Source organism: Morus notabilis, unplaced genomic scaffold (genome assembly GCF_000414095.1).
Source record: "Morus notabilis unplaced genomic scaffold, ASM41409v2 Scaffold658, whole genome shotgun sequence".
Lineage (NCBI taxonomy): Eukaryota > Viridiplantae > Streptophyta > Magnoliopsida > Rosales > Moraceae > Morus > Morus notabilis.
In genome coordinates this window covers 121,224-134,813 of record NW_010358177.1, presented here as the reverse complement: position 1 = coordinate 134,813, position 13,590 = coordinate 121,224, and positions in this window count along the sequence as shown.

The following is a 13,590-nucleotide window of genomic DNA, read 5'->3' as shown; positions in this document are numbered from 1 at the left end:
TACATATATAGACATAATACCTATATGTTAATAAATACATATATGTTGATGTACGTATTTTTCAAATTTAATACCTAGAAGAGAAAAGCCTCCTTAATATGATGATTTTTATATGTTATTTAATATTTTTTTGTATTTGATTAATTATTAATTTATATTTTTATTGGGCCCTAAAAAATTTGAAAAATAATTATTATCTTATGCATTTAACGAGATTATTAATTTACCTTAAGGAGATTATTAATTTACTACATTGGTCCAAGTCAGATCAGAATATTTCATTATTTAATCAATATTATTAATTTATCGAACATTCATTTATAGAGATTTTACAGTACATTACATTTAATGTGTGTGTTGTATTCTCATATCAATTGAAAAGAAATACAATCATTTTGTAATGTCTAAATCTACACTGAACTTTTGTCATTCAAACTAAGAGGAGGATGATTTTATTAACAAAATATGAATCAGAGCGAATAAATGTTACGTTTTAAAAATTAATGAGTAAATTGTTTCACTGTTAGAGCTTCAAGTTGTGCCCGGTTCCGGCTTAATCTCTGTCCTCTTCGCTCTATCTTGACACGATTAAGTGTCTAGGTCGGGCCTGCAAATATTTTCAGGTCGACAAAGTACTCTTTTTATTTTATTTTTAAAATTTTCCTTATGAAATTTTGGCATGATCCTAGTCCCATCAGGTTTTAAGGATGAGTTAGGGATAGAGGTGTCAAATGGGCCGGGCCGTACATGGACGGCCCAGCCCAGCCCGTAATAGTGCATGATTCAGCACGGCCCGGTTCGTTACTGTTACGGGCCGGGCCGGCACGGCACGTGTAATGGACTTGGGCTGGGCTTCAACTTCCCAGCCCACGGCCCAAGCACGTGGAGGCCCGCGGCACGGCCCTTATTCAGCCCGGCCCAAGCCCTTATTCGGCCCGGCCCAAGCCCGTGAAAACGGCCCACGAAAAGCCCATTTAATTTGGTCCAATGGGCCATTTGCGGGTCCAACGTTCCGCACGTGACAGGCCTCCCGTTTGGCCCGTCACGTGCCTCCCGTTTGGCACGTGATGGGCCAAACGGGAGGCCCGTCATGTGCCGCATGTTGGGCCCGTGAAGGGCCCAATGGAAAAAAACTGAATTTTCACCCAAAAATTCCCTATAAATACCCCTTAATTCCACCATAAATCTCACACAATAATTCACTCTCATCTTCTCATCTCACTCTCATTATATCTCTCAACTTCTCTCTTTGATTTTGATTCTAAGCTTTTTTCTCGTGTTCATTCATTTTCTAGCTCTTTCATTTACAAAGTTCAATCAAGTTCTATCAATTTCTAGAAAATGTCCTCACCAAATTGTCCTGATTTTACTGCTCTTCCTGAGCTTCGTGAGGAGACATTTTTTGAGGAAGAAATGATGCCTTCCAACCCCCCCTCACCCCACTGAAGCAGAAAATGCTCCGGTGGATAATGCTTCAGTATACAACGAAGAAGCTAGAGAACGCAGCAGAGGAAAAAGACCGCGAACTTCTCCGGCATGGCAGCATTTCACCGAGGAGCCCCGACCATATCTAAAAACAGGTGAGATGGAAATTTGTGCGGTATGTAAAATTGTAAAAAACACTTTTTTAATAAAAACAGTGGGGGTACTGGTCATCTGGATAGACATTGGAAAATATGTCTACCGTTGCACCAAGGTGGGAGTGTGGACTCCCGCCAACAAACACTATCACTCACATCACATGGGTTACAAAATTTTACATACGATGCACAACGTGCTCGTGAGGCACTAGCTAAATTTTTAGCTTGTGCCGAATTGCCTCTTTCTTTTGCAGATGATGCCTCCTTCGAAGAATTCATCCAGACAGCTTTTTGTCCACAATTTAAATGGGTAAGTAGAAACACAACTCGTTCTGATTGCATGAAAGTTTTTTATGCAATGAGACAATCTCTTGTTGATAATTTTAGGACTTTTAATGCTACTGTGTCTTGCACTTCTGATCTGTGGGAGGGGTGTAATAAAACTGGATATTTTTGTGTCACAGCGCACTACGTTGATGACGATTGGGTTTTACAAAAAAAAATAATTAGTTTTCGTTTATGTCCATATCCTCATAGCGCAACAGCTATTTTCAGTACAATAATGGAAATTTTTAGGTTTTATGGGATAGAAGATAAAGTTTTAACAATTACTTTTGATAATGCGTCAGCTAATACAGCTGCAATTAATCTGTTTAAACGTAGTTTGAAACCGGCATTTGGAGGGGAAATTTTTCATCAACGGTGTGCATGTCACATAATTAATTTAGTAGTTCAGGCAGGAATTGAACATATCTATGCTAATCTTACAAATATTAGAGCATCATTATCCTTCATATCTAGTTCTGGAGCTCGGCTCCAAGAATTTAAACTATATTGCAGGAATAGCCAGATGAGCCCAAGAAAGTTTCCAACTGATGTGAGACATAGGTGGAATTCAACATATTTAATGTTGAAGGCAGCACTCCCATATTCACAGCTTATCACGACATACGTAAACAGTAAGAACGATCAAATTTTAATTTTCGATCCTGATTGGCAGATTGCTGAGTATTTTTTTAAATTTTTAGAAGTTTTTTTACAATGCTACTGAATTACTTTCTGGAGTTTATTATCCTACTGCACATTTAGCTTTACATCAACTATTTAATATTTCAGAAATATTTTCTTATTATAGGGCTACACAACTTTTTAGAAATATAGTTAACTTAATGGAAAATAAATTTAAAAGTTATTGGTCAGGTTGTTCTATGTTATATGCATTGACAACCATTTTAGATCCTAGGTGCGGAGTAGATGGAACTGAATCATTGATGACTGCTACCGCAGGGAATTTAATAATAGATATGCAACTAAGTATTACTGACGCTAAGAAAATGTTAGAAAAAGTTTTTAGTTTGTATGAAGCAAAATATAGCATGGGTCAAAAAGAACAGGGAACTTCGTCGTCAACTACCAGTTCGGGGCCTAAAGGATCGTCATGGAGTTTCTTGAAGAAGAAAGAGAAAACGGCAGGATCGTCCTCAAAACAAGCGTCTACGGAACTAGTCAAATATTTTGTAGCAAATTTTGTAATCGATGACGACAAACTAGACATCTTATAGTGGTGGAAGAGCAAGACATATCATTTTCCAACACTGTCCATAATAGCTCGTGACATTCTGACAACTCCAGTGTCAACGATAGCATCGGAGCAAGCTTTTAGCGCAAGCAACCGAATTCTTGACGAGAAGAGAAGTAGAATGCATCCAGATATCTTGGAGGGACTAATGTGCGTTAAAGACTGGGAAGATGCCAGAAGATGAAACAATAATACACAGATGATTCGATGCAAGAATATTTTTCTAACTTAGAAATAACAAAATCTTCTAGAAGCACTTAGGTTTGTAATTTACTATTCCTAGCTACTGCACTCTTTTTTCCTTCGCTAAGGTTTTGTCCCGATCTCCCCACGGGCTTTACTTAGTAAAGTTTTTAACGAGGCAGTCATTTACGTGTACTCCTATTACGTCAATTCAATAAAATCACATCTTTTGAGGCATTTGATATTTTTTTTAATTAAATTATAAAAAAAAAAAACAAGGGCCGGGGCTGGCCCGTGAAGGGCCTGGGCCCAGGCCCGGCCCGGCCCTGTCCCTTATGGACTATGCATTGTGCAGGGCCGTGCCTGGCACGGCCCAGGCTCGTGATGGGCCTGGGGTCAAGCGTGCCGTGCCGGCCCGGCATGGTACGTTTGACAACTCTAGTTAGGGATAGACCGACTCTCTCCGTTTTAGAATTGAGCGAGTCTTGCCTGAAATATTCCCATGTGGATTGTTGGATCGGGCGGCCCCAAATTTTCACCCCTATATATTATTCATAGTTTATGAGGAGTATTTTTTTCCTTTTATTATTCCTCCATTTAGAATCAACAAATTATTATTTCATTGAATATTTAAGACATATTTGTCTCCTCATGACCGAAAAAATAAAAGGTTCCACTCCAGATCTCACAATTTTTATGTATTTGTATCTAAGAACAAAAAAAATAAAATTAAAAAAAAAACAATGTGTTTAGTAGACGAGATAAGAATATATATTCCAATTTTATGTTATTTGGTATGATAACGACGCAATAGGTAAATAATCTTAAAATTGTGATGGCAGGATTGGCCTAAAAAAAGTAGTCTTATGATCATCTATATAAGTAATCATCTTAAAATAGTATATAAATATTTATCGTTAATTTTTTCAAAATTTATTGCAAATAATTATTGTCCAATAAAATACTAGACTAAACATATAATGACAATAATATCTCTATCTTGGGAAATTTTTAAAAATATCCATTAAAATAATTTTTTTTATTTTTACTTCTTAATATTAGTTCATATATTTTTATTTTTTAAATTAAAACTAATTAAGGGACATATTTTTTTAAAATTAGTATTTTTAATAAGTTAAGTATTTTTTAAAGTAAAAGCTGTAATTTTCTCTATCTCTTCCTCTTATTTAATCCAATCGAATACTTTTCGTGCAAGTTATCCAATCTTAGCACTACGTTTTGGTAGAACAAACTTGCAATTCATCAAATATGAATTGCGGTAATCATCATTGCATTTGCATGTAATTAATCCGATTATTCGAGAAAATTGTTTTTTTTTTTTTTTGCCTAAAATTGTAGAAAAATTACTTCTCTTGTTGTAGTTCAACTCTGGCAATCTCTGATCAAAGGATTAAGCCAAGGACACTGCATTTATGGTTTAGCACCAACTTTTGTTTCTTTATCAGGTGCAGATTACAAGTCCTGAAACTTTGTACTTTCAAGGTACATTATCTTGGGGTATCTAGTCTAGCTCATATAAATTAAAATCTTTACAGGAAAATAAAATATAATTTTTTATTGAAAGGAAAATGCACGCAATATACTAAAAATAATTGTACCTAATTCATTTCTTCATTCACTCATAAATTAAAAACCGTTTAATTTACTGATTTAAAATTTTAATTTAAATTAAAATATAATTTTATATGAGAGTTTAAAATATTATTCTGTCTGTGCAATATTCTTCTTTCCCATCTCTCTAGACTAAAACTATCATTCTTTTTACCTGTTCAAAACATTTTGCTTGTTAAAGAAAGAAAGAAACTCTTTTGAGCATTGTTTTTTGGTTCTTTACCAATGATAACTTGGCTGATCCCAAGCAATTTATAAAATCTATCTCTTAAATTAGATGAAAACAAATAATAGTTACATTACTGATACTGCATGCTTCATGAGTAATTGTATCAACCTTGCCTACTAATTGTTTTAGTAGAAATTTTCTATTTAACTATATCAATGTTTCAATTAGCAAAAATGTTTTTAAGCTCCCCTTAACAACATCATCTAAATCCTAGTAGTATCTTTTAATACTCTTGAACGATAGTGTTCTTACATGTAATTTGCCCGTTTGCAATATTTTGACTACAAATCTATAGTACTCATATATGCAATATAGTTACTATGTTCCACGTCACATCAATGCTTTTAATAACGTGACAAGAATTTGGGGTGACTAATCCTTAACAAATAAACATATATAGGTCTAATTTATTTTACCGATTCGAATTTTTAGTTTTAGATTTTTACAGTAAAAAGCTCTCAGAAAATATCACATCTAATTTTTTCTGTTACAGTGAAAAACTCTTAAAAAGTATCACATCTCAACACAAATTGAAAATTTAAATTCGCGAAGTGAACGAAGCCATAGTCTCGATGTTCAGCAAAAATAAATAATATAATCTCAAGAAAGATAATAATGCGGTCCCACCTTCTCTTGCCATGTGGAGAATGTGATTCTATCAATTCATGCCACGTGGACAACGTGGTCAAAGATGTAGGCTATATAGTGCGGCTGGTATATCGGTTCATCCGTGATTTTCAAAGTAAACAAAATGGGCTAATTGGTCAAAATATGAGGCCATACATGTCATGCACTAGACAATAGACACCAACGGACACTAGGCCAAGGTGATGGGGCAAAAAGGACAAACATGCGAGATTAGGGCACCAAAAACATGAGTCCAAACTCCAAGTACTGTTCAAGTATTTATTTTAGCAATTTATGTATAAAGAATGTTTTGGGACGCCTACCCCTTAAATTCTTTTGAGAAATGATTATATCAAAGGACTTCTAGGACCATTGGTGCCCGTGAGGAAGGAAAAGATTAAATTGATTAATGCAAAAGGATTAGAGGGTTGTCCTTAATTTTATCTAGGGCTTTGAGCCTTAATTATAAGTTATGTTGGTGGATAATATACTTTGGGCTTATTTTTTTTGAGTGAAAAACTTAAAAAAAAATGGCAACTCAAGTTATAATTTTATTCGAGTTCATGTTCTTTTAAGTTTAGACTCGAGTTTAAACTTGAGTTCAAACTCGAGTTCAAGTTTTCCCTTCAACTCGAATTTCAAAAACTTGAACTCAAATTAATAAATAATATTTTTTCTATTCTTAAAAATGCTATAACTTTTTCGTTTTAATTCTGATTAAGATGATTTTTTTTTCTATGCATTGACAACGAAAAGACAAATAAAACCCGACCCATATACCATATAAAAAATTTTCATCAGCATTGAGTTTTTATTAAAATACTATCTACATGCACATTCAAGTTTTGACTCACTCAAACACAAACTCAAAAAGATTCTTATCTCAAATCATAAGTCAAATGTACACAACCAAACACAAACTCAAGTTACAAGTTCAACTCAAGTTATAACTCAAATTTAACTCAATAATTATACTCAAATTAAACTCTAAAAGAACAAGTCATTTATCTTTTGTTAAACTAGTGATGCTCGAGAGAGAGGATGTTAAGTGTTGTGTTAGAATATGAATCTATTATTGTCGGTCAATTTCTTAACTGATTTAAATTATTATTATTTAAAAAACATCATGTTGCATAAGTTAGCATTTCTATAATTCATTTTTATATGAGTTAAAACTCCTACTATTCACGTAAAATGAGTCTTATTGAATTGGTAGATAAGATTCAACTTAGTAAAATTCACTTTTTTTATGAGTGATCGATGTAGATTTAATCTCGTGAGATGAATACCATTTTTTTTTTGTATGATTAGGATTGGTTTTGGTGTAAGACTAGAACTTTGTCAGAGTTTTCATATATAGCAAATAAGTGAGTATCACGTGTACACTTACAACTTTTTTAATGTGGAATCAAATTCATTTGATTACCAAAGTTGAGAGGAAAGGGGAGATAAGAGAAAGGAGGAGAAAAAAAAAATGATTCCTTTTTCTTTTTTTGGCTTGAGAATCCTAGGAGTTGTTTATCTCCCATAATGGGCGATTCTCTATATGAAACATGCTTCTATCCGTGAGATTTATGTAAAATTCGATACTAACAGGCAGTTGTCTTCGATGTCTCACCACATATATATTTCTTTCCTCTAATGCATATGAAAAGATAAGAATATTAGTAAATATAGCATACTTTTATGTTAGGTAAGTGACTCAAATTAATTTTAAAAAAATTATTATTTTATATTTTTAGATAAGTTATTATTTTTTATTTTTAAGCAAGAATTATTAATAATCTATAAATAAGTGCTTTGTGTAAGATTTTATGTGTGTTCAGAGAAAAGTACATCCTTTTGAGAGAAACAGAGAAAAGTGAGAAGAGAGACATGCAAATGGTGTAAAGAGTTTTGGGTAGAGAAAGAAAGTGAGAAAGTTTATTGAGTGTGTAATTCTGAAATTGTTAGTGAATTTTTCTTTATCTTCCACAGACGTGGGTAATTTTTCAAACCACCTAAATCTTTATCTTCTTTGTTTTTTGTTATTTTTGTTTTAGTTAATTTTTTCTGTTGCGTGCATATAGGGGTGTGTTTTTTCCCAATAACTGGTATCAGAGCTATGATGAAGATTAAAAAAGTTAAGATGATGTCTGAGATAAAGTTTGAGCAGATTTAATGGTTTGATTAAAAGAGTAATTTCAGCATCTAACAAAGTTTGGTCAAAGATGTTCTGATTTAGCAAGGATTACTAAAAGCGTTGCAAGAAAAAAAAGCCAGAAAATATGAAAGATGAAGATTGGAAAGAATTGGAAGCGAAAGCGGTAAGCACTATTCGTTTAAGTTTGACTCCTGAATTGAAATATAGTGTTATAAATTAGACATCTCTTTCTAAGTTATGGAAAAAATTAGAAAAAATTTATATGTCAAAATTCCTAACAAATATATTATATTTGAAGAAGCAATTGTATGAGTTGAAGATGGATGAGGAAACTGATGTTAGGGATCATATAAATATTTTTAATAAGTGCATAACTCAGTTATTAAGTGTAGAGGTCAAAATTGATGAGGAAGATAAAGCGGTAATTTTGTTGGCCTCCCTACCAAAATCTTATGAGACTTTGGTGACTACATGTTAGTTGGAAAGACGACGCTGACTGTGGATGCGGTGTCGACTACTCTATTAGAGACTATAAATATGAAGAAGCCAAGTAGTACGTCTCATACTGAACAAGTTTTAGTGGCACAATCATATTCGAATAGGGGTAGGAGCAAGTCACGAGAGATATATTATAATAAGAGAGATGATCGTTTCCAATCCCATCTAAGGAAGGATGTTGAATGCTACTACTGTTATAAGAAAGAGCATAAAACTGTGAAGAACTGATGAAGCACCTTGAAGAAAAGAGAAAGCAAGAAACCAAAGAGACTTCAAATTCTGCAAACATTGTTGGCGACAAGTATGATAGTGAAGATGATGTTTATTCTATTATTACCGATGAAAATATTTTTGACTCTTGGATCTTGGATTCTGGATGCTTGTTTCATATGTATCCACATAATGAGTGGTTTGATTCTTATAAGCCCTGTGATGCCAATACTTTGTTGATAGCTAATGATTCTAGTATTAAAGCTGTTGGAATAGGTACTTTTAAGGTAAAGATATTTGATGGTGTTGTGAGAAAGTTGACAAATGTTAGACATGTTCCTCAACTAAGGAGAAGTTTGATTTCTTTGGGAGCTTTGGACAGTTTGGGTTGTGCGTATTATGCGAATTGTAGTTTTATGCAAGTCAAGAAATGTGATTTAGTAGCCATGAAGGGTGAAAAAGTGAAAAATTTGTATAAACTAATTTGGACTACAGTTATAGCTGGAGTTATGAAGGTGGAGCCATGTCAAGAAGAGTCTTCTTATGTTGCCAAAAAAGTTACAGGAGTAAAAGAGTGCAATAAGATAATAACAGTTGAAGATGATAAATATAAGATAGTGAAGACTTATGGCAGTGAAAATGCTTTGAAGGAGAAGAAGAAGACAATTTCTCGTATCAAGTTTGATGAGAGTTTGAACTTGACGCATGTTTATTTTTGTTGAAGTTTACATCGTCCGTGCAATGACGGACAGGTGTCGAAATTGGATACTCATTTGTGTGAGTTGAGAGAATATGAGTCAATGTGGAGATTGTTAGGTAAGTGACTTAAATTAGTTTTGAGAAAGTTACTATTTTCTGTTTTTAGGCAAGGATTTTTAGGAGTCTATAAATAAGTGATTTGTGTAAGACTTTATATGTGTTCAGAGAAAAGTGCAGAAAAAAAGTCTCCTTTTGAGAGAAATAGAGAAAAGTGAGGAGAGAGATAGACAAATGATGTAAGGGGTTTTGGGTACAGAGAGAAAGTGATAAAATTTATTTCTAAAATTATTAATGAATTTTTCTCCGTCTTCCATGGACGTAAAAAATTTTTAAACTATATAAATTTTTATCTTCTCTATTTTTCTATTATTTTTATTTCAGTTTATTTTTTTTTATTGCATGCTTATAGGGGTGTATTTTTTCTCAACATTTTATCAGGGCTTTCTAAAGTGATTCAGCAAGATCAATCTTACATCGTAACAGGAAGTTCACCCTATAAAACAATAACTTTGAAAAGGCATAACAAGTGACAGAACCACTCACAGTTAAGTGGAGCACATGCTTGTGTATAATTTTTGGAATTTTAATTTTTACATTTTTTTTTTTTGAAAATTTTCAATTATATTCTCATATTGTAAGAAAAACTCAATTTGTACCCATACTCAATAAATGAAATATACTATCTAATATGGAAAAAAAAACTCTTGAATTTCTGTTTCTTAGTACTCCTAATGATAAAATAAATTAATTCTATCACTAGGTAAAATAAATATTCTTGTGTAACTAAACTCCTTGCTATTACATCCTTTTGAACTCATTATTATATTAAAAATATAACGTTTTTATACCTAAACATTTACATTTCACACGTACGTGAATGTTTTGTTACGCCTCAATCTTTACATATAAGTTTAACATGTTACATGTGTATTTTCTTGGAAATCATAAGCTTAAATATTTCTCTATTGAAATTTGTATATGTTTTTCTTTAACTTTCTTCTGTCAGTACCCTTGTGATGGGATTGATCTTTTTAATGCTACTAATGAAAGCATAAAGCAGTCTAATCTAATGAATGGACCACAAATATAAATGAGACCAAGGGTTAAAACTTTTAATGGTCATAAAGAGTGCTCAATAATAGATGGCAATGTACCTTTAAAAACATGTAAAAAGAACCCAAAAACTACGAGCAGTTAAAGGTGCGGTAAGCTATTTAAATCGTTTCAAATCCGTTATCACGAATATGAGCTTACAAGTTTGTATATCAACGACATTTTTCCAGAATCTAGTCAAATATATATATATATATAGTTTTTTTTTTTTTTTTTTCAGAAAAGGAATACAACTTTCTAAAACAATATTATGCGTTAAAAGTATAATATGATTAGATTAAACAAAGTATGACGATTCAACCAAATTTGATACTAAGAAAATGATGGTTTGTAATAGTTGCGGAACCACCTTATTTTGAGTCCCATTTTAAAAATCTGGTTTTTATGTTTAGAACTTTTGAAAACTTGTAGTCTATCCACAATTCATAAAAAAAATTAAAATTTTACTGTCACTTAAAAATTATATATAATCCCCTTTAAAAAATTAATATATAATCCCCTTTAAAAAATTAATATATAATTGTTCTCATTTAATAAAGTAATTAGCTTTGCTTTTTTGCACTAAGCTAATGCCTATTATGATGTATGTTTCTAAGTATTAGATTTAGTCAAAATCAAGAGTATGTAAAATTAATGAAATTTAACAGGAATTTAATGGTTAAAAAAAATCTAAATATTAACTTTCTTTTTCATAGGCCCACTATAAAGGGTGTATTTATGATTAAAAAAAAAGTTATTTTGCTCTATCAATAAAAATTGTACTTTTACTATTTAATTAATTTTTTAATGGTCTGATCTATAGTAAGAATAATTATGTGCCTTACGTTATAAAATTTTAAAAATAAAAATTATTTTAGTACACTTTATTATAGTGAAACATCTCATTGATATTTTGTATTTTTAATAATATTAAAGTGGTAAGTTCGCCTCTAAAAAAGGTTTTTAAATACCTTGAAATCAATTTTTAGACATATAATGTCCAAAATGTAATTTTAACTTTAAAACTGTTTTCTAAAAACATTTTTACTTATTTTCAGTTTTTTTAGTTTTTAAATGTTTTAAAGTATTTCATAAAATTTTTAAAAAATATTAATGTGTTGTTAATTTGTGGGAATGGTAAAATGGAAATTTTATCTTGAAAATCAGACTTAAAGTATCAAAAAAAATATATTTTTTTAAAAGTGAATTTACCGCTTTAATATTATTAAAAGCAAGAGATACTAATGAGATATTTTATTAGAATAGAGAATATCAAAATAATTTTATCACAATTTTTAATACAAATATGAACATACCTAATGATTTAAAATCAATCTAACGATTGAAACAAGAGTTTTTACTGTGAAATAACATTATCCACCATATATATATATATATATATATTCTCATGAAATATCTCATCAATTTCTCTCTGGTTTTTTTTTTTTTTTTTTTTTTTTTTTTTTTTTTGGTTTTGAGTAAAGTTGGGGAATCCCATGGCAATAGTGGATTAGGTGATGGCCAAAGAGTTAGGGGTGAGTGATAGATGATAGGCAGTAGTGGTAGTAGTAGCATGAAATAGGGGGTGATGGGGTTCAAGGCAGAAGAGGGTATTTTGCCAATTTGCCTTTGCTTATTACCAAACAAAACAAAAAAACATTATGGAATTCTGAACCCCCTCTCTCCCTCTCCACACCCCACCCTTATCTGACACCATTCATTCATTCGACTTATTAAAATAATAATTACTATGCATCGGGTGATGTGTTTACTAAAAGTATCTTTGACTGATGACCTCAACCTTCTCCCATATATGTATACATAACTATTTCCTTTATTTCTTTCGTTTTTTAATAAGATAATTTTGTTTTATTTTATTAAATCCTTTCCTCCGTACTTCGCATTCCCTTTCCACTAATCGTCAATTCCTCTCCGAGGAATTCAAAACTTCTCTTGGTTTTTTTCTTTTAATTTAACTAATTATTATTTTAAAAAATGTAGTTCCATTCAAAGCCCATATGAGGGCGAGATTAGCGGAGATAATTTTCTAATTTTCCTTTTTTACTAGATTGATAATTGGATAATTCAGAAAACATGTATCTTATTTTTAGAAACTATTATTTATTAATTCCCATTTAACAAATTTCATTAAAATTAAACTCACATGGTGAATTTCAGTATTTAATTATTAGTTGTTTGTGGTATGATGGATTTTAGAATTTGTAATTATTAGCTATTTGTGGTATGATGTATTTTTGAGTTTGTAATTATTAGCTATTTGTGGTATTATGTATTTTTGAATTTGTAATTATTAGCTATTGTGGGGTCATATATTTTTATTTATTATTTTGTTGAAGGATATATTTTTTAAGTAAATGTTACAAGATACTCAGCATTTGAAATTTACCTGATCATCAAAAATTGTAATGAATTGAACATATACCGTGTTTTTTCAAAAATAAATTGAATATTTTACTAAACAATAAATTCATGGTTGTTATAAATTACACATATACACCATAAAAACTTCAATTTACTATTGTTTTCAAGGATAAATTAAATGTTGTGCAGGAAGTAAACATGCATTCACCCTTGTTTGAGTACAGTTGTTTTTCTATAAAAAAAAAAACAAAAAAACAAAAGATCTCGAGTATTTGAAATTTAAGGGGGGGAAAAAAAAAGAGTAAAACAGTATCAATCAGTGTAGCTGCAGAAGATCTTCTGCTGAATCTTCAAAGAAGGAAAATTTTTGGGTAAAAATCCCAAACTGCCTCCCTGTGCCGTCCGATTAAAATTGTACAATGCAGAGGGCACTCTTTTCATTATCCACTTTTAATTTCTAAAGCTTTTGTTAGGCCACGTCCATGTCAGTTTTTTTCGTTATTTTTAAACTGTATAATAGATAGATATTCATTTTTCTCTCTCATTTTTTTATCAGTTGGTGAATTCACTGGAGATTCTCCATGCCCAAAATATCTTTATGTGCCCTTGAGTGTCCTTTTAGGTTGTATAGATCAAAACAGGCTAAGCCAAAAATTCGTGTTCTGTTATATCTTAC